Below are 27,083 nucleotides of genomic sequence, written 5' to 3' on the forward strand. Positions count from 1 at the left end.
AATAGGTTTACTCAATTCTTGGTCAGTTAAAAACAACTTCTCCTGGTCCTTCCTCTTCTTCTTCTTCTCTTCTTCTTCTTCTTCTTCATTTTGGACAATATGACAATGAGGTGGCCAGAGCAGCCATTTTCAAGGGTACTCTTTGCTTTTGAGCATTTGTTTTTTTCTTTTCTCTTAGCTGCTTTTTAAATTTTGTGGCAATGCTCTTAGTTACATTTTTTTTTTTTCCAGAAAGTTATCTTTAAAATCTAGGCTAAATAAATAGCATTTACACACAAGACAAAACCATCAAAGGCTTTTGTAAGAATCCAAAGTGTAAGAATCCAAGGTAAACGTACAGAGGTGCATCAACTATTTCAAACTCTAAAATCAACATCTGCATATAAGCAGTTACCTCGATTATCTTAGTTACTTTAAAAACGAAAATATGAAACTTGTGAAACAGTGACAAGAGGCAGCTCTCAGAGACTCACTCAGTTCCCCTTGCAGACACCAGTGCCACCTAATCGTTTGCTCCACACAAAAGGTGGATCAGAGAAAAATCACTTCTTTATTCTTCCCCTTTACATCATCTCCCCCACACCTGGGGAGTCTGGAAGCACTGAGACCGAGTACAACATACATCTGATGGTGGGTTACACCAAAGCACACCAAGATCTAAATCCCTCCCAGGTTTATGGAGATTTTCTATAGCTTAACTAGATTTCTAATTGTCCTGCCACCTGTACTGAAATGTACAGTATGTGTTAATCTCGGATTCTTTTCTGTTTCCATAATCTTGGTAAAGTTTTCTACACTCAAACAGTAAATCCAGTTTGGTCCATGGGTTTTAAAGAGGGAGCCAAATTCACTTTTACGCCTTCCAGCATAAAGGCTTCTTTGGAGGTATTTGGGCAACGAAAAGGCCGGCATAATTTCTCTTTTTTGGGGTCCCTGTGCTATGCCTTCCGGGCTGAAAGCCTGAGTTCACGTGTCTATTGTCTCATTATAAGGTTCCTATCATTTCAGAGGAGTTTAGAAGGAAACGGGGAAGGGTTTCCTCATATTGAGCACACCAGCAGTTCTGCTATCTCCACAAACATTTCATTTGAAGATGACAGCTCCCTAGTTTGTTTATTTGCCAGGGACATTGAGGATACAGAATGAAAAGGCAAACTCAGTACCTGTTTACACAACCATTCTTCTGGACATTTCTTAAGGCAACTTTACCTGAGTTTGCCCTCTAACTTCAGACAAATTGCTTAAACATCACTTTCCTCATATGTGAAGTTGGAATAAGACATTCTCTGCCCTGCTACCTCCTAGAGCTCTTTTCAGGAACTAAGTGGGATAAAATATGTGGCCATTTCTGAAAAGTGAAGCATTCTGTGAGAGTGGTCAGTCCTCCTCAAAAGGAGAAGCCCCTATTTTCTTTTCTTTTTTTTAATAGTAATCTTTTTTATTTATTTATTTATTTTTATATTTATTTTTGGCTGTGTTGGGTCTTCGTTTCTGTGTGAGGGCTTTCTCAAGTTGCGGCAGGCGGGGGCCACTCTTCATCGCGGTGCGCGGGCCTCTCACTATCGCGGCCTCTCTCGTTGCGGAGCACAGGCTCCAGACGCGCAGGCTCAGTAGTTGTGGCTCACGGGCCTAGTTGCTCCGCGGCATGTGGGATCTTCCCAGACCAGGGCTCGAACCCGTGTCCCCTGCATTGGCAGGCAGATTCTCAACCACTGCGCCACCAGGGAAGCCCAGAAGCCCCTATTTTCTGATTGTCCCTTCTCTGTCCCTGACTCCCCCACCCCCCCCAAAAAAGTTAAGGGTAGTTTTTTTCTTTAGTTGAAGACCTTGAGTTTGTCTGTTCTTGGGCAAGTTGCTTGACTTACCTTCAGTTTCTTCCTCTGGAAAGTTTCGTCTTCAAAAAAATTGTAGGTATGGGTGTGTAAGATGTTATCATTGGAGGAAGTTGGGGGAAGGGTACACGGACCTCTCTGCACTATTTTTCCAGCTTTCTCTGAGTCTAAATTACTCCAAAATAAAAAAAAAAAATTTAAATTATGTATAAAGCACTTGATGTGATGCCTGACATATTCTAGAGGCTCATATTCGGTAGGTTAAAAAATAAATGGACAGGTCAAAGTTTTTTGTGCCATAAGCATTATGTAAACTTGAGCTTTATTATTATTATTATCATCATTATTATTGTTATCTAACACCATAATAACTAATAATATTTGTTGAATACTTACTATGTACTGGACACTATTTTAATATTATATTATATTATTTATTTATTTTATAACTTTATTTATTTATGTTTTTTGGCTGCGTTGGTTCTTCATTGCTGCGCACAGGCATTCTCTAGTTGCGGTGAGCAGGGGCTACTCTTCGTTGTGGTGCGAGGGCTTCTCACTGTGGTGGCTTCTCTTATTGCAGAGCACGGGCTCTAGGCACGCGGGATTCAGTAGTTGTGGCACGCAGGCTTCAGTAGTTGTGGCTCGCGGGCTCTAGAGTGCAGGCTCAGTAGCTGTGGTGCACGGACTTAGTTGCTCCGCAGCATGTGGGATCTTCCCGGACCAGGGCTCGAACCCATGTCCCCTGCATTGGCAGGCGGATTCTTAACCACTGCGCCACCAGGGAAGTCCCCGAATATTATATTATTTAATTCTGACAATATCCTTAGGTGGTAGTTATGATTACCATCCCCATTTTATAGATGAGAAAGCTGGGGCACAGAGAGGTTAGGTAATCAGTCTAAACTCACAAAGTTCAGAAGTTGATGAGGAGCCAGAATGCAAACTCAAGTAGTATGACTCTACTATGCTTATCCAGAGAAAACATCATTATTTAGTCATTTGAGAAACTTTAGCTGAGATCAAGCCCCAAGGTGGGAAACCTGCACCTTTGTGCTCTCATTTCCCCCCTTCCTTCCAGAGTGTTCCCTGGAGGATTGTATCAGGTGAGATTTTTCAGCTACTTAAGAAGTCCCCCACTTCTCCCCAATAACTTACGTCACACAACTCTCCAGCTGGTAGAAATTCCACTAATGAGGCGTTTCCTGGGTTATTATGGTCGTTCACAAATGGGGATGCCCCATGAAAAATGTACCTTCCCTAGCCTCTGTGCTAAAGAGTCAAATTCAGTGGTCTGGGCTGGGATTACAGACCCTGCATTATTAAGAGAATCTACAGATAGATTCTTATCATTAGCCAAATTTGGGAAAATATGACTTAAGATTGTATTTTCCAGAGATATCTAATATAAAGCATATGGTGGTTTTGATGGGGGGAGTTCACAGTAAGGGATAAACATCTCACTCAGACGAGAGTGGATTTGGGAGCAGGTGGTCTTGGGTTCTAATCCTGATTTTCTGCTTTTGAACTCTGTGGTCCCTTGGTTTCAGTTTTCTCATCTTTGAAATGGAGACAATTCAGCCCACCTCACAGGGGTGCTATGAGGATTCATGTTAATGTCACAGAAAGTGTTGCACTTTCTACATTATTATTGTTGTTGTTAATTTACCATCTACTACCACATAAATAGGATTGAATTATCAGTCAAGCAGCCAGTCCCTTTGGACCGTGGAGAGTCAGACCTTGGGAAATTTCAATAGTATGTCGATTTTGATTAAATGGAGGCAGGTTTCCAGCGATGGGAGGACACAGTGCAGGGTCTTGGGCAGGTGAAAATTCATCCCTTGAGAAAGCAGCCCGAACAAGACTTGCCTCTTTAAAAAGCCAACAGTAGTCAGCAGAGGAGTTGATGATGAATAATCACAAATTTATTACCATTGTTGAAAAAAACACTTGAATGCAACAAGCCCACCGACTTTGGGAGTAATGATATCTTTGCATAAAAAGACTGACCTTTTCATCAGCCTACTGGTACCAGAAATGATTCTACCTTTCAGGAGAGACCGAGCCTCTTGCCTCCAGGGATGAGGTCTCATCTTCTTTTTTATTTATTTATTTATTTATTTATTTATTTAATTTTGGCTGTGTTGGGTCTTCGTTACTGTGCGCGGGCTTTCTCTAGTTGTGGTGAGTGGGGGCTATTCTTCGTTGTGGTGCACGGGCTTCTCAATTTCGTGGCTTCTCTTGCTGCAGAGCATGGGGTCGAGGCACACAGGCTTCAGTAGTTGTGGCACGTGGGCTCAGTAGTTGTGACTTGTGGGCTCTAGAGCGCAGGCTCAGTAGTTGTGGCACACGGGCTTAGTTGCTCTGCGTCATGTGGGATCTTCCTGGACCAGGGCTCGAACCCGTGTCCCTTGCATTGGCAGGAAGATTCTTAACCACTGCGCCAACAGGGAAGCCCTGAGGTCTCACCTTTACAGGCTTTGATAGGATACAATATCATGACATCAAGGTTCTTGTATCTAGCAACTGAGCACATATAGACTAGATGTCCTGACTGTTCCTTTTAAGTCACATGTCTATCTGCACATCTATAGCAGAGATCTCTTATTCTCTCAGGGAGTTTTTCTGGGGATAAGCCAGTCAGCCCAGGTAAGAAGTTTAATGGCCATTTAAAACTTTAATATCATAAGCACGATAAAAGAATACCTTTACTAGTGGGGACTGTTTTTATTTAATTTTTTTTTCCATTTTACTAATTGAAGCAAAATTCATAAGGACTGAAAAGGGGGAACTCAGAGTTCCAAAACTTTGGGGCTTCATATATCTCATCATCCATGGAGTTATGCTTTAGGGGGTGCCATTCGTTTGGAAAATAAAATAATTACAGTGGGCAACTGGGGAACAAGGAGACCATGCGTGAATGTTCCACAAGTACATACCAACACAAAGGTCTTGGCTATAGTTATGTGTTAGAATCATCTGAGAACATAATAGGAGATGTCCTGACCTTACCTGGAAGGTTCTGAGCAGGAAGCCTAGGCTGGGAGGCTTCTAGACCCAGCATTTTAAAAAAAGCTTCCCCCAGTGATTCGGATGCACACCAGAATTTGAGAACCACTGTGCTAGCGGATTTCATTGCTTTGTTTCCCCAGAACTTGGCATCCTCCAAGCCAGCAGCTGGTCCAGCTCCCTCTAGAGCTCCTCCAACTTCTCTTCATCCTGTGCCAGGTGTGTCCCAGTTCATCCTCTGCCCATTCTATATTCCATCCGCCCTGGGCAAATACCTTGGTTGGCCCAGTTTCCTTGCCTGGGAAGGTGACCTGAACCTTTGTCTTCCTAAAGGGCTTGAGCCAATAGCAGGCCTGCTTGCATTGGGCTGTTGTAGTTTTCCACTGAATTTTATCACAGCCTTCGGGAGTCCTAAGAGGACCCCAGGGAAGCCCCTGCATTCCAGACATATTCCTCATCATCTCTGTTGTGTGGCTGCAGCCTGATTTTCTCTGGAGAGTCAGGATCAATCACCCCAAACAGTACAGTGACCTCTTTGCCCGTTGATTCACTGGAGTGAGGAGGCAACGTGGCCAGATGGCCGTCCCAGCTTCCTGCTCAGTGGACCCCGTGCTGTGTCCCCTGTGGGAGATCCCCACCCCCTTGGGGACTGAGACCTCTTCACCATCACAGCTCAGAGTTGTGGAAGCAGGAAACCAAATGCTGGCTGTGGATCAGCAAGGCTAGCAGTGAGAGGGGCCACTCCCATCCCTGCCCTGTGGTCCCCTGACTGCAGATGCTGAGGACAGCAGCGTATGTGGGTCACTGATTTAGAGCACACATGGCCCTAGCCCTGAGAGGTGTTGCCACCCAGTTGATGGCATACATAACTGACGATGTCCTCAAAAGGACATCAACTGTTCTATAAAGGCTCTGCCTTAGGATAATAGGGAGCTTGATAAGAGAAACGAACTCTATGATCCTAAGCCCATTGCCGTCCTCATCTGCTGTAAAAGAAGTTCCTTGGTCAGAAACAATGCTATGTGAATAAAGGTGAATAAGACACTCTGTAAGTCCCCGGGGGATGGTTTTAGCAGAAGAATTGTGGACAGGAAGGCACACCATATGCAGAATAAGTGTCTAGTTCAGAAAGAACATATGACGGCAGTGGCACAGTGAAGCCTAGTTTTTATACATTCTCTTGGAAAAACATTTTAAATACAAAATGTAGAGCGTAAAAGGGGAAAATCTCAATTTACTCCCATCCCTTACTTTTCCCCTTCCCCTGTCCAAGCACAATCCCAATACTCTCACCAGAGCTTCTGACTATCCATCTTTGCTCTTGCATTCTCTCTGAAGTTTCCTGTGCATTTATACATATATGTGTGCACATAGAAACAGAGCTTTTATTTTTCTTTAAATCTTTATCGGCTCTTATTACATATACTGTTTCAGAACTTTCTATAAATATTCCTTTTCTTCATTAACTCTTAAAATATTGCTTTGATGTGCAGGGATGTTTATGTGTGAGATCTCTCACTCTGTCTCCACATCTACATTTACACTTACATCTAGATCTCCATCTCTATCAATATCTACACCCACATCTATATCTATAGAAAACGTCATGGACTTCCCTGGTGGCGCAGTGGTTGAGAATCCACCTGCCAATGCAGGGGACACGGGTTCGAGCGCTGGTCCGGGAAGATCCCACGTGCTGCAGAGCAACTAAGCCCGTGCGCCACAACTACTGAGCCTGCACTGTAGAGCCCGCGAGCCACAGCTACTGAGGCCACATGCTACAACTACTGAAGCCCGTGCACCTAGAGCCCGTGCTTCACAACAAGAGAAGCCACCGTAATGAGTAGCCCCCGCACCGCAACGAAGAGTAGCCCCCGCTCACCGCAAGAGAAAGCCTGCGCACAGCAACGAAGACCCAACGTAGCCAAAAATAAATTAAAACAAGCAAACAAACAAACAAACAAAAACGTCATAAGACAGGGAATAGCCACAAATGTATCAGTGAACTCAGAACGACAACATAACTAGTAACTTACATCTACTTTTATATTTATTTATTCCATTCCCCTGCATCTCTCCTGGGTAACTATTTTCAGAAGTTTTGCAATGATGGTTCCCTTGCTCTTCCTTTAATAACTTAAATTTTTTTTAATAGTTTAAGTCACAGAAGGTGTAAATATAGTACAGGGAGTTTCAGTGTTCCATTTACCTAGCTTCCCCCAATTATAGTATCTTACACAACATTGTCAAAGCCGGAAAGGTAAGGCTGATATAATAAAACTCAGGTACAGATCTTATTTGGATCTCACTAGTTTTATGGGCACTCCTCTGTGTGTGTGTGTGTGTGTGTGTGTGTGCATGAATAGTTATATGAAATTTTGTCATGTGCAGATAACAGTAGCCACCAACACAACCAGGATACAGAACTGTTCTTTCACTACAACTCTAGCAACTACTGATCTATTCTCTTTACTGTAATTCTGCCACTTCAAGAGTATTAAATATACAGAATGGTCGAGTAAGTAACCCTTTGAGATTGGCTTTTTTTTCATTCAACATAATGCCCTTGAGATCCATCTGAGATTTTGCGTTTATCAATAGTTCATTCTTTTTGTGTGTGTGAATATAAGTTTTAATTTCTCTGGGATAAATAATCAGGACTGTCATTGCTGGGTAAGGTTATTTTTATCTGAAATGGCTGAACCTTATCTCAGAGTGGTTGAACCATTTTGCATCCCCGTTAGCAACGTACGAGAGATCCAGTTGCACCACATCCTCACAAGCACTTGGTATAATCAGTACTTTTTCTTTTACTCATTCTATAGGTGCGTAATAAACGCTAATGATATTAATAATCTTTTTATGTTCTTTTGCCTTCCATATATTCTCTTTGATAAAGTGTCTTTTCAAGTGTTGCCTGTTTTCTAGTTGGATTTTTTTCCCTTGCTGTTGAACTTGGAGAGTTCTCAATACATTCTGGATGCAAGTTCGTTGCTGGATGTGTGATTTGCAAACATTTGATCACAGTCTGTGGCTTCTTTCCATCTTCTTTTTCCTAAAAAAATTTTTTAAAGAAATTTTTAAGACTGCATTGGGTCTTAGTTGTGGCACGAGGGATCTTCATTGCAGCATGTGGGTTCTTCATTGCGGTGCACGAGTTTCTCTCAAGTTGTGGCATGCGGGCTCCAGAGTGTGCGGGCTCAGTAGTTGTGGCAGGTGGGTTCTCTAACTGTGGCATGTGGGCTCTAGAGCACGCAGACTTAGTTGCCTTCTGGCATGTGGGATCTTAGTTCCCCGAACAGGGATTGAACCTGTATCCCCTGCATTGGAAGGCAGATTCTTAACCACTGGACCACCAGAGAAGTCCCCTTTCCATCTTCTTTTTTTTTATAGTAATCTTTTATTTATTTATTTATTTATTTATATATTTTATTTTTGGCTGTGTTGGGTCTTCATTTCTGTGTGAGGGCTTTCTCTAGTTGCGGCGAGCGGGGACCACTCTTCATCACGGTGCGCGGGCCTCTCACTATCGCGGCCTCTCTTGTTGCGGAGCACAGGCTCCAGACGCACAGGCTCAGTAGTTGTGGCTCACGGGCCCAGTTGCTCCGCGGCACGTGGGATCTTCCCAGACCAGGGCTCGAACCCGTGTCCCCTGCATTGGCAGGCAGATTCTCAACCACTGCGCCACCAAGGAAGCCCTCCATCTTCTGAACAGAGTCTTCCGCAGAGCAAAAGTTTTTAATTTTGGTGAAAAGCAGTTTATCAATTTTTTTCCTCTTGTGGATCATGCTTTGTTGTCATGTCTAAGAACTCTTCAGCTAACACTAGGTAACGAAGATTTTCTCCTGTGTTTTCTTCTAGAAGTTTTATAGTTTTAAGCTTAGCATTTAGGTCTATGACCTATTTTTTTTTAAGATTCTTTTTGATATGGACCATTTTTAAAGACCTTATTGAATTTGTTACAATATTGTTTCTATGTTTTGGTTTTTTGGCCAAGAGGCATGTGGGATCCCAGCTCCCTGACCAGGGATTGAACCCACACCCACTGCATTGGAAGGCAAAGTCTTGACCACTGGACCACCAGGGAAGTCCCTATGATATATTTTGAGCTAGTTTTGGTATAAGTTGTGAGATTCAGGTGAAGGTTCTTTTCCCCCTCTGAATAGCAATATTTTCAACACCATTTGTTATAAAGATTATCTTTCCTTCATTGAATTGCTTTTGCACCTTTGTCAAAGGGACTTCCCTGTTGGGCCGGTGGTTAAGACTTCACCTTCCAATGCAGGGGGTGTGTGTTCATCCCTGGTCGGGGAACTAAGATCTCGTATGCGGCTTGGCCAAAAAAAAAAATCAGTTGGTAAAACTTTGTGTGTGTTCATTTCTGGACTCTCTATTCTGTGCCATGATCTAAGTGTCCCTCCCTCTATTGACACTGTACTGTCTTAATTACTGACGCTATATAAATAGCTTCAGATCAGGTAGTGTGACTCTTCCCACTTTATTCTTTTTCAAAATTGTTTTGGCTATTCTAGTTTTTTTGTATTTCCATATAAATTTCAGGATCACTTTGTCTATATCTACAAAGAATCCTGCTGGGACTTTGATAAATCAATTTAGGTATATTTGAGGCACTTCCCTGGTGGTCCAGTGGGTAAGACTCCATGTTCCCAGTGCAGGGAGGGGACCGGGCTTGAACCCTGGTCAGGGAACTAGATCCCACATGCATGCCACAACTAAGAGTCCACATGCTGCAACTAAGACCCGGCGCAGCCAAAATAAATAAATAAATATTTTTAAAAAAATTTAGGGATAATTGACATCTTTACTATGTTGGGTTTTTCAATTAATGAAGGTAGTATTTCTCTCCATTTATTTAGATTTTTTAAAACATTTTTCATCAGTTTTTAATTCATTTTGTAGTTTTTAGCATATAGATTCTATACATGTTTTGTTAGATTTATACCCGGTATTTCCTTTTTTTTTTTTTTTTTTTTTTAGCAATTATAAAGAGTAGTGTGCTTTAATTTCTGTCTCTAATTGTTCATTGCTAGCATTGGTTGTTAGCATGATAGTTTTTTGTGTGTTGATGTTGAATCCTGAGAATCTGCTAAGCTCACTTATTAGTTCTAGGCATTTGGGGGGGGGTTGTTTTGTTTTGTTTTTGGTCAATTCCTTGGGATTTTGTAGACAATAATGTAAATCGGGATAGTTTATTTCTCCCTTTCCAATCTGTATTTCCTCTACTCTCCTTTTCATTCATTGGAACTTATCCCAACTTATTCATTCTCCTGTTGATGGAAACCCCATTCTTACTTTGTCCCAAGTACCTCTTCTGGTATCTGTACAAGTCCACATGCTTTATTCAGATCTCTAAGAGCCAGTTGTGTTTGGAATTCTGAATTATTCGATTTAAAAAAGGTAGTTCATTGCACTTACTGAATATTTCATAATACTCCCAGCAAAATCTGGGGCAGCACCATGTAATCAGATATATTAATTTTTTTGCAAAGAAATAAATGAATATTCACATGAAATGAAATAAAGTCTAAAAATAGCTCCACATCAGTTCTGGTTGGGTTTTGCTTCAAATGTTTCTGCTAAACTTAGGAAAAAACCTTTCTGCCTTGAGAGTTTTGGACTTAAGAATTGCAGATACGTGGGGCTTCCCTGGTGGCGCAGTGGTTGAGAGTCTGCCTGCCGGTGCGGGGGACACGGGTTCGAGCCCTGGTCTGGGAGGATCCCACATGCCGCGGAGCGACTGGGCCCGTGAGCCACAATTACTGAGCCTGCGCGTCTGGAGAGGCCGTGATAGTGAGAGGCCCCGCGCACCGCGATGAAGAGTGGCCCCCACTTGCCACGGCTGGAGAGGGCCCTCGCGCAGGGGCGAGGGCCCAACACAGCCATAGATAAATAAAATATTGTTTAAATAAATAAAAATAAAAATAAAAAGCCAGCTTGTATATCACCTGCTCTTTAAAAAAAAAAAAAAAAGAATTGCAGATACGAGATGGCATATCTTTATTATTTGACTTGGAGTTTGGTGTGGCTTTGAATTTGTTTTTCCTCACCTGTATTTTTGCCTAAGTGTTTTTAGATTTTCTCTTCTTACTTATCTGCTTCCTTTCTTTATTCTGTCTTCTGGGAATTCTTCATGATTTCTGATCTGCTAGTAGCATCTCTCCTATTTGCTATGATAAACTTATTCTTTAAGCCACTTTTCCTTCATTTTAAGGGTTGCAGAGTTGAAGAAGTGTATTCTCATCTGCCACCTTGATCTGATATCTCAGATCATTATGTTTTCTGCTTTATATATGCACGATACACAGACACATGCATACGCACACCCGTACAATGTTTTGTTTGTTGTTTTTGGTTTTTTTTGCCACCTTGTGTGGCTTGTGGGATCTTCCCTGACCAGGGATGGAACCTGCACCCTCACCAGTGAAAGCACAGAGTCCTAACCACTGGACCGCCAGGGAATTCCCCACACAATGTTTTTTAACACTGACCATGTGCTACTTTTGTAATACGTAAGTAATCATGGGCTTGAGGCAGGTCTAATTGGGATCCCCCAGCCCCAACCCAGCAAGGTGAGCATTGATCGCTTTACTTTGAAGGAAACAAGGAAAAACAGAGGGAAGGGGCTCACCCAACAGAGTTGGCCTCTTTCCTGAGTTTCACCCTTCACAAGACTCGGAGCTCAAGGAGTCAGAAAAAAGAACAGATGGAAATGTATCAACATGCTGGCAGTGGTTGATCAGATCATAGAGGATATTTACTGTCTTTCTTCTAATATTTCACATTTTCCAAATTTTCTACAGTGAATGTGTAGACTTTTTTTCCTTTTTCTTTTCTTTTTTTTGACTGCACTGCACGGCTTGTTGGATCTTAATTCCCTGATCAGGGATCGAACACAGGGCTGGGCAGTGAGAACGCTGAGTCCTAACCACTGGACTGCCAGGGAATTCCCGGGACTTTTTTTTCTTTTTACTTTTTTGAGAAGCTTTTTTATGGCTTGGTAAAAAATAGACAGCTCAGTTCTCACATCTGCTTCTGCGTTCAATCTGTTGCATTATAATGTATTGCTGAATATATAAAGAAAAATCCAGCCTCGTGTGGATGTGTAGTTGGAAAGGTAAGTACTTACAGACACCCCAAAAGATGTTGGGAATAGCCAGGATTCTTGTCTCACAATTTGACAATAATTTTTTCTGGAGTAAGATTAGTGTACTATACACTTTTTTTTTTAAGTGTACAATTCAATGGTTTTTAGTATATTTACAGAATTGTGCAACCAACATCACAATCAACTTTAGAATATTTTCATCACCTCAAAGAGAAACTCTGCACCCCTTCACCATCCAACCCCTCCCCCCACCAGTTCCCATCCTCCTCAGACCTAAGCAATCATGAATCAACTTTCTATGTATCTATATTTGCCCATTCTGGACACTTCATATAAATGGAATCACATAATAAGTGGTTTTTTTTGTGTGTGACTGGTTTCTTAGCATAATGTTTTCAAGATTCATTCATGTTATAGTGATTCATTCATGTTCATTCCTTTTTATGACCAAATAATATTCCGTTGTATGGATATACCACTTTTGTTTATCCATTTGTCAGTTGAGAGACACTTGGGTTGTTTCCACTTTCTGGATATTATGAATAATGCTTCTGTGAATATTCGTGTTCACGTTTTTGTGTGGACATATGTTTTCAATTTTCCTGGGAGAATTCCTAGGAGTAGAATTGCCAAGTCAAAAGGTAACTCTATATTTAACCATTTGAGGAACTGCCAGATTATTTTCCAAAGTGGCTGTACCATTTTGCCACTTGAATGGCTGCACCAGTCTCAACAATTGTGTAAATGACTATGTAGACTTCTATAATAAAATACATTTGTATTTTCTTTCTCAAAAGAAAGAAAAAAATATTGAAAAATAATTGTGGGTTCTAGTTTTGTGTCTTCTGCAAAGAGCAAGTCACTTTGTCTTCATCAATAAAATGGGAACAACCAACAGTACCATCTGGAATTCTCTGACAGATGAAACTGGTCTGTGCTTGCTAAATACCATGAACAGAATTCTTTCACGGAAACTCTTTGAACCTGAAACTGAGTAGTACTCAGTGACCAAGGGCCCTCAGTCTTAGGAAAGCCTTAATCAGCCTTGGCCAAGGAGGCAGAACCGATACAGGAGTATGTGGGGTCTGCCCCCAAACCTCAATTAAAGGGCAGTTTATGCAACATGCCTTCTTTTTGAATCAGAGCCAGGGTCATTGTTGGGCTGAGGTAACATTAATTATTTTTCCGCTTGTCGGATTCCATGAAAAAGATGTGAAAATGGCCTGTTTGTGAAAGAGTGCAGGCAGAGGCTCTGAGCTGATTATGTCAAACCTAGTCAAAGCTTCCTTGGTGTGGGAGATTGTAATCAACAAAGCATGGCGGCATCTGCGCCCATTACAGGAGGAGCCCCATCCCGCCTGGCTGCTCCCGAGCAGAGACAAGAAGCCAGCTTTAACCCCTACTGGACCGAATTGCGTTGACTGTCTAGAGCAAAGAAATTTTACTCTCCATCCCCCGCAAACCTTCCGTGGAAAAATTGTCTTCCAAGAAACCGGTCCCTGGTGCCAAAAATGTTGGGGACCGCTGATCTAGTACACATTTAGGGGACAGAGCAGCACAGGAGGTAATTGTCCTTATTTTGCAGGGGAGAAGACTTCGAATTGCTCCCTTAATAGAGCGGCATCAATTCTTTCTGTGACTTGGGCAGCCATACAGATGAATCAAGGCACAAAGTGGCAAAGCTCGAAAGATACAGAATTAAGCTGAAAAAAATATTAAAAAGTCTGAAGAAGACGTCAGAGATCATTAGTGCGGTGCTTCAGACTTTCTACATAGGTGGGGCTTAGGGACTGTGTTCTGGTGGAAAGAGGTGTCCCCAGATGGCAATGGACAAGCATTCATTTCATGCAAGATTGAGAAATCTTCAGCTGTCTCGTCAGAGAACTGCGTAAGGCAGCCGATGATACTATGGACAAACTAAAGCTCATCCCCTCTTGGCAAGCATTCGACACAGTGATAATCAAATGTGTTGGGCCCAATTTTCTTTTTTTATCACCAATATTTGTTATGTTCCCTTTCCTTTCCTGAAATGAAAGACATTGATAATAAAGCCTACTTCCAGATATGACTGTAAAAAGATCATATGCCATAAACATAAACTGTTATTGATCTGCGATGACGGAAAGAGCTTATACCAGAAATGAAAATCAACCATATTGAAGCACACTATTTAGTTTAGTGGACATGTTTTTCATAGCAAGACTTTCTTGATGAAGAAAACAAGATGTTGATCTACATTCTGGTGCATGTTTTTGTTTGTTTGTTTTAATTAATTAATTTATGTATTTATTTTTGGCTGCGTTGGGTCTTCATTGCTGCTGCGTGGGCTTCCTCTAGTTGCAGCGAGCAGGGGTTACTCCCTGTTGCGGTACACGGGCTTCTCATTGCAGTGGCTTCTCTTGTTGTGGAGCATGGGCTCTAGGGCATGGGCTTCAGTAGTTGTGGCACACGGGCTCAGTAGTTGTGGTGCACGGGCTTGGTTGCTCTGCGGCATGTAGGATCTTCCCTGACCAGGGATCGAACCTGTGTCCCCTGCATTGGCAGGCAGATTCTTAACCACTGTACCACCAGGGAAGTCCCTGGTGCAAGTTCTTTATCTGGTAGCACACTGTCATTTCAAGTAGCATTGCTCTAGATGACATCAAGAAGTGGTCAGATGCATGAATCCATACTTCGAGTCAACATGAATGTGACAGCTACCAGTGAAGACTGATACAGGCCTGTAACATTGGCAATTTAACAAAAACCCGAGTACTGTTATCATTAGTCATGTGATTTCCCAAAATTGCGGTAAAGTTCTAGGTAAAATTCTGAATACATAAAGTACAATCTTCTCTTTGTTCCTAAAACAGTTGCATTCCTGGAAATTTCAGTGCATATTAAACCATTTACATGCAGCTAAGGATTCGGTTCTAGGCTCTGATCATTGGTAGCAGGTTCTTCACCTCCTGCATGAATGTCCAGAGGAACATCAGAAAATCATGCCACAGGCAGTGCATTTCTTCAAGGTGAGGAACTTCCCACACCTGAAAACCTCTAGCATCCATACTCCCTACGTCCTCCATGTCAGTCATGACCCCTGATCACTGACAAATAAAAATACTCTCATACATTTCCACAATCCAAAAACCCAAGACCTTCATAGATGGTCCTAGGAGGAAAGTGGCTTCCCCAAGATGACACATGAATCCAAGAGGACACCAAGACCAGGACTTAGGTGCTTGACTCTTTATTCAGCCCTACTGTCACCAGTCCAAAGTTTCTTAGGGGTGCTGCCCACACTCAACCCTGCTCATTTCTTACTGGACACCAATCCTGCTGGCCACCAGTCCTGCTGGCCATTAACTCACTACTGCCTGTAAAGCATTAATGATCTAAAATGTTAACTTAAACCCTTGGAAGTCTCTCTGCAAGATTTTGATAACGTACCCCCCAGGTGATTCCAAGGTAGTATGTCTATGACTCGCTTGCACTCTGAGAACTATTTCCTAAAGTTACTGTTAGAATATCTATGAAAAAAATGGTTTCATGGGCTGATATGTTTTGGAAATCCTGGACTAGCCAGCCAAAGGTGAAAAACTCTTCTTCAGACCCTTTAATGTGTGAATGTGAATATGGATCTCCAATGTGGAGTGTGGCTTGACTCATTTTCCAAGTTTATTTGATCATGAACTGCCCCCATTCCCTGCTCTGTTGTTTTGTGGTTAAGAAGCTCATTGCTAATGAGACGTAGATTATTCACATCTCTACCTTTATTTTGTAGATAAAAGAGAGGAGAGAATAGATACTGACTGAAGTGAGAAGTTAAAAAAGGCTATGGGAGGTTTGTGCATTATTTCAAATAGAAAATAAAGGAGAGAGATATTTGATCCTTTTTACTTTAATTTTCTAAGTCCCATGAGGACAAGTTCATGTCTTATTTTCTTGTTGTTGTTTTTGTTTGATTCTTTCCATTGCTTGGGCAATGGAAAAGGCCCATCATTGTTACTTAAATAATGTTTGTTAAATGAATTACTTAATAAATTAAATTATCAACAGTAGTCTACTTAAAAGGTGGTGGGACAGCTTCAGGTTGTTCTGAAAAGTGAGATGTTTCCTTATATTTCTTAAGAGCAGAGAGATCAGAGAATTCCTACAGCAAGAGCATCAGCAAAATTTTTAACCTCCACATATAATACCCAAATTAATCAGGATAGGCAGGAACAGTTGTGTAGGTTAAGCACTGCACAAATTATTGGGACACCATTCACTGTTTCCAAGAAGTGTGTTTACAGTTGGGTTGGCCTGAGAAGGCATACATATAGAAATAATTATAGAAAAGTCAAAGAGAGTTTGTAGTTGTTTTCCATGCCAGGGTGTGCTATTCCCATGACTTTGCCCAGGCTGTTCCCTCTATTTAAATCACCCTTTCTCTGGTCTTCCTGACACACTGCAACTTACCTTTCAGGGCCCAGTTCCAATGTCACTTCTCTGTGGTTTCCTGAGACCTCTCTTTGGCATTCACCTTCCATGGCAGAATTCACTGTTCCCTTGTGTCTGTGCCATCAGCACTTATAACAGAGACTACTAGTGCATATATGAAAAGCAAGAGAGGGAAATGTTTACGTGCTTTAAGTCAGACAGGGCAGGGTTCAAAATCTGGGGGATCTCCCACTAACAGCTGTGACATTGGGTAAGTTACTAACCTTTTCTAAGCTACAGTTTTCTCTCCTTTAAAATGGGAAGGGTAATAGTTATAGTGATAGGAAGAGTAATAGTGAGATTATGCTGACATTTAAGGGAGATGATATATAGATAGGGTATATATCTGCTTTGCGTTGCTCCAAAAGAGAAATTGAGCTGCTTATCATGTTTCAATGAGAATATTCTTTTTTTTTTGACTGGGTCATGCAGCTTGTGGGATCTTAGCTCTCTGACCACAGATTGAACCCCGAGTCCCTGCAGTGAAAGCGCCGAGTCTTAACCACTGGAGAATTCCCAGGATATTCTTGAGAGCAGATCTCCATAGCTATTTTCTATTGATTGATTGATTGATTGATTGATGTGGACCATTTTTAAAGTCTTTATTGAATTTGTTACAATATTGCTTCTGTTTTATGTTTTGGTTTTTTGGCTACAAGGCATGTGGGATCTTATCTCCCTGACCAGGGATCGAACCTGCACCCCCTGTATTGGAAGGCAAAGTCCCAACCACTGGACCGCCAGGGAAGTCCCCTCCATGGCTATTTTCTATCCTGGGAAAATTATCAAATATTTACTAGTAGCACTTATTTGTTTAAAAAGATTTATTAATGGCTAAATTATAAAATGCATCTTTTATTTCTTTCTTCTGCCTCTAAACCCTTTCTTCTTCTTTGTTCATAATGAGTTACCTCTGCTCAGTTCATTCATTGAGATGGTACTGCTAATTTATTTCGGAGTGAAAAAGCAGTGGTAAGCATTAATATCATGTTTCTGTCATCAATGGTTGGAGAACCCTGGAACCTACTAATTCTTACCACCATATGGTATGGTATGCCATACCAGAAAGACATTAACAGTCAAGATTTAGTATGGGTTGGGTTGTCTTGACCAGAAGAGTTGTCCTGGTGTTTACAGAGCTGGCATTCCCAGGGATGCCCCAGCGCTGCAATCCCGTGTTTGACAAAGGCTGAGTAATCCACCATCCAAAATGTCACAGCAACGATCAAGCCTTTCTCCATCTAGCCCTATCAAGGGACAGCTTTACCAAGTCGAGCCTGAATCAACACACCGCCCATTCCCTGGGTGAGATTCAGTACAGGACCACCTTCTAGCTTTTGACCAGTTCTCCAAATAGACCTTAAGAAATTCAACCCATCAGTGAAGCCCATGTCTCCTCTGTATAAAGACCAGGGATTGTCAGCTTCTTTTTTGTTGTTGTTGTTTTTTGGCCTTGTCATGCACAACCTTAGTTCCCCTGCCAGTGGCCGAACCCGTGCCCCCGTCAGTGGAAGCACAGAGTCCTAACAACTGGACCGCCAGGAAAGTCCCCAGGGATTGTCAGCTTCTAGGTGTTTCGGTAATAGCTGTTTTCCCTCAAATTCTTCTGCACATCTTCATGCTTATGGGCTACTTTCCCCCATGCACATTCTGTCTTATTTTCCCCTCTTCTTACATTTGTACCATAAAAACGCTATCAAACATGTTACATCCTCTTCATCGACTTCACTAACCCAATTCCAAACTCACTTCAAAATTGTTCACTTGTACCATATATGAACTTCAAACCAAAACTCTTTGCACTTCTGTATGTTCTCTTCTGATCTTTTTCAAGGACTTGACATAGTTTTTTTATTCTTATGAAATCAGTGTATATGTATTCTGCTTCACTGTGTATTTCCCTATCTCCTGTGCACATGCTCACTGCATTTATATGGACCATAATGGCATAATTGTCATTTGAAGAATTTATAGTTTGCTATCTTGTTAATAAACAAGTGTTTTCTTAGTTTATTGCTTATTTTTGTCACCGAGGTTTGTTTACCTTTTTCTCTCATAAATGGCACTAGTAAGACTATCTTTGTACCTTTCATTTTTGGTTATTTCCTTGGAAATATATTTTCCAAAGAGAATTATTTGACCACAGCTCTTGTAACATTTGCAAGTTACTTGCCCAACCAAGTTGCAGCTACCGAATAATACAGAAGTGTACCTGTTTTCTCATAATCACAGAACGTTACCCTTTTAATTTTTGTAATGAACTTGATAGAGGTATAATAATTTCTTAAACCTATTTTGGGTTGCATTTTTCTTTCAATTAGGAAGCTTGTAAATTTTTTAGATCATATACTATCTGCATTTCCTTGAATATAAACCATATTTGGTCACAAAATGAGTTAGCCTCTTCTATTGAACATTTAATAGCGATTAGACATAATCACAATGGAGATGATGTTAATGACAATATTAGGCATAACACAGAATTAATCATTTAATAAACCATTAGGAAAGATAAAGAGCTTTTCTTTTTTTTTTTTTTTGGCTGCATCACGTGGCTTGCAGGATCTTAGTTCCCCAACCAGGGACTGAACCCCTTGCCCCCAGCAGTGGAAGCGTTGAGTCCTAACCACTGGACCTCCAGGGAATTCCCAAGAGCTATTTTAAACTTCCAAAATAGAAGACTTTCACAAAACCACTAAATGGAAGATATGGTCGTCTTCACAACGGGAAGGGATCAGTGGGCAGACAGGATTTCAAGACTCTCGAAGACTAACAGTGCCAACCTACATGCCAGCATAAATACTGAATACAACCTCTGTTCCTCCTGTCTTAGATTCTGAAATTCAGATGCCTACAGGGGCAAGGTAAGGAACATAAATGTTTATTGGGCCAGATAATAATAATGTCATGGGAGGTGAGGACTGGGGAGAATTGGAAAGTCATGCCCATCTATGACATTGAACTCTTATTAAGGAAAACATTCTTTGGGCCAAACAAAAACGCATCTGTGGTCCAATTTGGCCATTGGCTGCCAGGCTGTGCCCTCTGCTTAAGGCTTCTTTTGGAGACTGTACTCACATGACAGCAGAGGTCTTGCAAGGATGTGGAAGATGAGGCAAACAAGTGAGGTATGAAGAACAGTTCACTTGCCTTTTAATACTACTAAGAAAAAGAATACTGCAAGCCCAGTGAATAGTAACTAACGTCCTGCCTCAATGACAGTAGAGCAGGTTGGGGGCTGTGGCCAATAGGAGAATGCATATCTCCAATTTTTTGTTGGATTTTAACACTTTATTATGGACATTAAAGACACAAAATAGAATAGTATAATGAAGCCCTTGAGCCCATCACCCAGCTCATCAGTCCTTGCCAATTATAGGGGTCCTTGTTCATTTCTGTGCCTGGTGAGTGGGACCAGGCACTGTTCCAGCCCACCTGAGAGTCATAGGCCAGCACATGGGGCCAGCACTGCCAGATTTTTAAAAGAAGCTAGACATTTTGATTTTTATTTAAGACCTCTTGATTTTTCTATGTCGGCAATTCATTAAAAAATTTTTAATACATTGTAGAGGTCAAGATTGCGCCGCCAATTGCTGATTTTTTGGTAATAACATATGCTTGGAGAAAATGCTGGAGGTGAGAGAGGAAGTGCAGTCAGATGTTGACCTGATCCTGGGCCCCTTAAATATACCTGTGTGCAAAATCATTGCCTATTGGGATGGGCCACAGCTGGGCTAGACATAGCTCTGTGATGACCCTCTTAGTGCAGGAGGTTTGCCTCTTTCCTTAGACACTGAGCTCCTTGAGGAAACTTGTAGTCTCTCCCCCCAGGGCCCAGGAGATAATAATAACCAGTAGAGTTTTGAGGAATGAATGAACAAATAAAAACACAAGAGCCTTTCTTGTTATTTTTGAGTCTAGAGTCACTTCCAACACCATCAAATGGAGGTGTCTTCAGGTCCACTGATATGACTATTATTTTCTTTGTTTTTTAGAAACAATCTTTGCATTATTGCAAAATGCTCCACTCTTACTAAGTAAAATTTGAATAATTAATGCAATGTATTTTCTAGACTGATTTATATTTTTATTGTTTAGATGATTTGGTTAATTCATCAAGAATAATGTGATTGGTGGCTACCTCAGAAGATAAAAACATTCAATATCGATAATTACATGGTGTTGAGCAAGTATGTTTGAATACTGAAGATTGTCAGCTATTTGAGAGTGAGAACTATGCCTTAGTCTTTAAAAAAATTGATATATAATGCACAAGCCATAAAATTCACTCTTTTAAAGTTGTGCAACTCAGTGGCTTTTAGTATATTCACAAGGTTGTGCAACCATCACCACTATCTAATTCCAGAATATTTTCATCACCCCAAAAATAAGCCCTATACCCATTAGTAGCCACTCACCATTCTCTCCTCTCTTCAGCCCCTGGCAACCACTAACCTACTTTCTGTTTCTATAGATCTGCCTATTCTGGACACTTCATGTAAATGGAGTCATATAATATGGGGTCTTTTGTGTCTGACTTCTTTCACTTAGCATGTTTTTAATGTTCATCCATGTTGTAACATGTATCAGTACCAAATTCTTTTTATGGCTACATATATTCCATTATTTGGATATATTACATTTTGTTTATCGATTCATCAGTTGATGGACATTTGCGTTGTTTCTACCTTTTGGTTATTATAATGTGGTTATGAATATTCATGTCCAAGTTTTTGTGTGGATATATATTTTCAGTTCTCTTGGGTATGTATCTAGAAGTGGAATTGCTGGTCATATAGTAAATCTATGTTTAATTTTTTGAGAAACTGCCAGACTTTTTCAAAGTGACTGCACCATTTTACATTCCCACCAGCAATGGATAAGGGTTCCAATTTTTCCACATCCTTGTTAACACTTGTTATTTTCCATCAATTTATTTGATTATAGTCATCCTAGTAAATGTGAAGTGGTATTGCATTGTGGTTTCAAGTTGCATTTCCCTAATGACTAATAATGTTGAGCATCTTTTCACATGCTTATAGGCCACTTGTATCTTTTCTTTGGAGAGATGTCTATTCAAATCTTTTAAAATTACGTTATGTGTCTTTTTATTGTTGACCTGTAATTGTTCTTTATATATTTTGGATACTAATCCATTATCAGATATATAATGTGCAAATATTTTCATCCATTTTGTGTGTCATCTTTGCTTGGTGGTGTCCTTTGAAACACAAAAGTTTTTAATTTTGATAAAGTCCAATTCATCTGTTTTTTTCTTTTGTTTCTTGTGCTTTTGGTATCATATCAAAGAAATCACTGCCTAAGTCAAGGTCATGAAGGTTTATACCTATGTTTTCTCTTTTATCTAAGAGCTAAAACTTCCACAGTGGACTCTACCCAAAGGGGTAAAACTTTTTTCAGGAGTTTGGGTACATGGCTCTGTGATAGAGTTCCCGTTGACTCCTGGGATGGGCCAAATCTACTCAGAAATACCAGACAATAGCTGAACCAGTGAGGGTTTGGAGTCTGTTGTTTGGTCTCTACTTTCTGGTGGGCAGAACTGGGCTAACAAGGTGATTCTTTCTCAAGAAGATGTTGGAAAAGAGTTTTATACTCTCCAGAGCAGGTGGTCTTACCAGGGTGAGGAGACACAGGGCTTGAGCGCCATTACCTGCCACCCTAGTGCCTGAGCACACCTTACAGATAGATCCTGACCCTCGTTCCCACCGAACCCACAGAGGATCTCACAATCTGCCCCAACACTGGACTTCAGGCAGAGCAGGCACTCAGTCTAAATGGGAACAAAAACAAAACTTGTTTGCCTAACCTGGCCAAATCAAAGTGATTCCCATTCCCAATATGGCAAATTATATGATTATGTAGTCCTCCCAGAAGTAGCTCTATAAGTGAACAAAGACCTTTTTTTAAGCTTTTCTAAAAAATTGGGTTAAATTATGAATTACAGTATTTGATTTTCCAAGTTCGTACTAGTTTACATTTGTCAGATTTGTTCATGATATGATGTGCTTATTATATAACACTCAATTTGGATTATAAAACTTTGGTTGGATTTTTGCATTTATGCTAACGTGTTTCTTTTTCGTTTTTCTTTGCTTTTCTTCTTTTTTTTAAGGGGTCTCCATTTATCCTACCATACAACAAGTCCAGATGTAGATGGGCTTGACGTTCCCTTTCTCCAAGGTTCTCTGGGCTCTTCCACTCTTGGAGAACATGGGCTTCTTTTTTCAGTTTGTTGTCAAAGAGAACTACCTGCCCCTCAGACCTCCCTACAAACCACCTGGACACTTAGCTGGCATTAGAGCAGATCCCAAGGCTGAGCCAGCACAGCTGTCGCCAGGCATTGGAGATCAGGTGACACCATTGGGGAGAGAGTCAGGGTAGGTGGCATCACTATCAACCTGGCCGAGGTCACCACGGGCATCCCTTGGCCTCTGAAGGAGTGTCGGGCAGGCAGCTGCCCCTCTGCAGGCTGCCCTGGGTTTGCCCGGATGGCAGTGGTGGGAAGTGCCAGCCAGCACAGAATGAGGGGAGCCCAGGTAGCAATTAAGTGGGGATAAATAGCCATTACCAAGGAGGCCTAACAACTGTAGAAGAGCGCAGTCTATTCACCAGCAACTGCTTATTTTCCATTGATCCTCGGCGGGATAGGGCCTTGCCTTCTGCAGTGCCCCAAATAACAGACTCGCAAAGCCCAATGCTAAGAGGTGGCATCTGAGAAGAATCCGCTCAGGTCCTCCTGTCTGTTTCACCTTAAGTCCTGCCAGGAGAAGAGATAATTACGGGTCTGCAATTTTTACTCCATCACAGACAATGGAGGGATCAACAGATGCATCTCTGAAATCAGATTAAAAGATTTTTTAAAGGTTTCGGCTCAGGAGGATACCAGCATTTCCCACAGTTTCAGTTGGATGGAAATAGAAAGAGAGATGGAGAGGGAAGAAAGGAGAAAAGGGAGGGAGGCAGGAAAGAAAACTTGAAGTTCTTGAAAATGGAAATAACCATTGGGGAGGCTGCTAAACAGACTTTGTTTTCCTGTTGCCTCCCCACAGGTATCTTTCCCTCGGCCTGTCACACCAGCTGAAAGGCTCCCATCAAGACTGAGTTCATATGGAGCCAAGAATCCCCCGTGAAGGCCCAAGCCCTTTGCAGTCACCGTCACCCCTGCTAAGCATGATCTGATTTCCAGCACCACGTAGCAGATTTGCCTAGTTTAGAACTTCCTATGAAAGGGATGTATATATAGTATGTACTCCTGTTGTCTGACTTTTTTTCACTCAGCGTGATTGTGAGATCCATCCATGTCATTGCCTGTTATCAACAGTTCATTGTTTTTCACTGTAGTCATATTTCATGGTGTAGATATATCTCAGTTTGTTTATCTGTTCACCTGTTGATGGACATTTGATTGTTTCCAGTTTGAGGCTATTATGAATAAAGCAGCTATGAACATTTCTGTGACAGTCATTTTGTGGATATGTTTCTACCCAGAAGTAGAAATTGCTGGATCTAAGAGAGGTGAAATTATGCTTTTTATAAGAAACTCACAATCTGGTTTTCAAAGGGGGTTGTACACTTTACCCTCCTATCATCTTTGTATGAGATTCTTTTTTTTTTTAATAAATAAATTTATTTATGTATTTATTTTTGGCTACGTTGGGTCTTCGTTGCCGCGCGCGGACTTTCTCTAGTTGTGGCGAGCGGGGGCTACTCTTCGTTGTGGTGCATGAGCTTCTCATTGCAGTGGCTTCTCTTGTTGCAGAGCACGGGCTCTAGGCATGCAGGCTTCAGTAGTTGCAGCACGCAGGCTCAGTAGTTGTGGCTCGCGGGTTCTAGGGCGCAGGTTCAGTAGTTGTGGCGCACGGGCTTAGTTGCTCCATGACAGGTGGGATCTTCCCAGACCAGGGCTTGAACTCGTGTCCCCTGCATTGGCAGGCAGATTCTTAACCACTGCACCACCAGGGAAGTCCTGTTTGAGATTCTGATTGTTCCACATCCTTGTCAAGTCTTGTATTTATCAGCCTTTTCAAATTTCACTATCATGTTTTTCATATGTGTTTCCTTGATAACTCATGATGTCGAATATAATTTCATGTACTCCTTAGTCATTTGAATATTTTCTTTGGTGAAATTCCTGCTCTAGATTTTGACCATTAAAAAAAATTGGGTTGATTTTCTTATTACTGAATTGTGTGGATCCTTTTTATATTGGTATTCAAGAAATTTATCACATACATGCATTGTGAATACTTTCTCCCAGTCTGTGGCTTGCCTTTTCATTATTGTTGAAGAGTAGAGGTATTGATAAAATCAAATTTATTTCTTTCTCCTTTAGTGATTAACACGTTTTGCTTTCTTTCCAAAAATTCTTTGCAAAAGCTAACATTGCTTTTTTTTTTCCTTTTCCCCTGAAAGTTTTGCAGTTTTGGCTTTTATGTTGGTCTGTGATCTATCTCAAATTAATTTTATGTATGGGGTGACATTAGGGTTGAGGTTCATTTTTTTCCTTAATATCTATAGTTATCTCAGCACCATTTGTTAAAAAGACTTTCCTTTCTCCGTTGAATTGATTTGGCATTTTGGTTGAAAATTAATTGATCATATACAAGTGGGTTCATTTCTGGACTCTGTTCAGTTTTATTGGAAGACTGGAAATATTAACATTAAAGCCTTCCAATCCAAAAACATAACATACCTCTCCACTTTTCAGGTCTTTAATTTAGCAATGTTTTGTTGTTTTCAGTGTAGAAGTCTTATACATACTTTGCTAAATTTCATCCTAGGTAGGTGATTTGTTTGATGTTATTGTAAGTGGTACATTTAAAAAAAATTGTTTTTCATTTATTTGTTGCTAATATCTAGAAATTCAATTAATTTTTGTATATGGACCTTGTATTTTACAATCTTGCTGAATCCACTTATAAGATGTGGTAGTTATTCTATAGAAGCCCATAAGGTTTTCTACATATACAATCAAGTTGTCTGCAAATATTGGCAGTTTCAATTTTCTTGTCCAACCCCTCTGGCTTTTCTTTCTTTTTCTTTTTTTGGTGCCTCAATTTTGAGCAAAACTTGTAAGAGCTGACATCTTTGCCTATTCTCAGACTTAGTGAGAAATTCTTTAATATTTCACTATTAACTATGATATTAGCTGTAAGTTTTTGTAGTTTCTTTAATTAGGTTGAGGAAGTTCTCTTCTCTTAGTTTGCTTTGATTGTGAAAATGTGTTGAATTTTGTCAAATGCTTTTTGTGCATCTATTCAGGTTTTAGTACCAGAATAACATTGGACTCATAAAACAAATTGAGAAGTGTTTCTTCCTTTTTTATTTTTTGGAAAGAGTTGTGTGCAGTTGGCATTCGTTCTCTCTTAAAAGTGTGATAGAATTCACCAGTTGAAGTCATCTGGGTCTGGAGATTTCTTTGTGGGTTTTAATGATAAATTTAGCATATTTAATAGATATGGAGCTATTTCACTTTTTAAAAATTTCTCCTTGAGTCAGTTTTGGTAAGTTTATGTTTTTGAAGGAATTTATCCATTACATCTAGGTTTTTTTTTTTTTTATTGTATTGGCACAAAGTTGTTCATAAGATCCTCACATTTTTCTTTATAACTATAGGATCTACCATGAATAAAAAGAACACTCCTCCATTGAATGGGAGCTGGCAGAAAATCTCTAAGACTCTTTCTGATGGAAAATTCCAGGATTAGTAAACTATCATGGAAAGAGAGTCTGAGTCTTGTCTGTGGTCCTCTGCTCCTAGATTTCTTAGATCTTCAGCTCTAGATCAAAAACAGGAGTAGTTTTCTCACCCGTGGCAGTTTTCATCTTACCTCATTTTCCTTTCCTGCTCTCCTTTTGAGAGAACTTGTTCCAATCTTGTGCTCTCTTGTAAATGAATCTAAAATGGCTATTTGAATTTGCAATGGTAATTTGGATGTAATTGTTTCCTTAGCAACAGACATTTGTGATTCACACTCTTAAAAATCTCAGAGGTCTAATTAGTACTCTTCTCTGAGCAAGCCATTTATAACCAATATTTTGAAAACTTAACATAGCCTGAAAAGAGTGAGTTCGGGTTATTTTACCACAGCAGATACATGAGTCACAGGTTTCCCCAGCCCTTTTCCCATGAACTTCCTGGGACTAAAACTTGCAAAAATGCATGAGGATGCAATGCCCTGGTTGAAGGCATGTGAAACAGTTGCTCCAACCCAGCGAGTCAACCAGGGGTGAAATACTGACCCCTCAAAAGACTGCCATTCTTCCCAATTTCCTGACCATTTTAACCCAGTAATAGTTGTTGCTCAGTATTAGAAAAGTTTCATTTTGGGGTAGGACAGTCACATAGGATCAAATCTTTCTCCCTAACCACCGGCCCCCCACCTCCAAACACACACACACACACACACACACACACACACACACACATACACAGCAGTGTTCTGCACTGTTTCTTCTCCAAATTATCAAATTATCCCGTGATCAAAAGGTATTTGGTCCCATCCAGTCCCTCTCAGTTTGTGGTAGGACTAATTTGTTAATGGGGCTCCAGAAGGAAAGTGCCTAATGTTTCTTCTAATTGGACATGACTGCTTCAGAATGACTGCGGCTGCTGGCCAGCTCTCACTGTC

General features: G+C 40.8%; 1 long non-coding RNA gene across 1 annotated transcript in view; it reads left to right on the forward strand.

Annotated features, from left to right (window-relative positions):
- LOC309643851 overlaps positions 1-23,912 on the forward strand; it is a 306,112-nt gene extending 282,200 nt beyond the window's left edge. Inside the window, exon 2 of the long non-coding RNA XR_014254106.1 lies at positions 23,537-23,912. This is a non-coding gene — a long non-coding RNA (uncharacterized lncRNA). The remainder of the gene's footprint in view (positions 1-23,536) is intronic.
- Positions 23,913-27,083: the final 3,171 nt, after the last annotated feature.

This window comes from Balaenoptera physalus, assembly GCF_965194825.1.
Source record: "Balaenoptera physalus genome assembly, chromosome: 15".
Taxonomy (NCBI): Eukaryota; Metazoa; Chordata; class Mammalia; order Artiodactyla; family Balaenopteridae; genus Balaenoptera; species Balaenoptera physalus.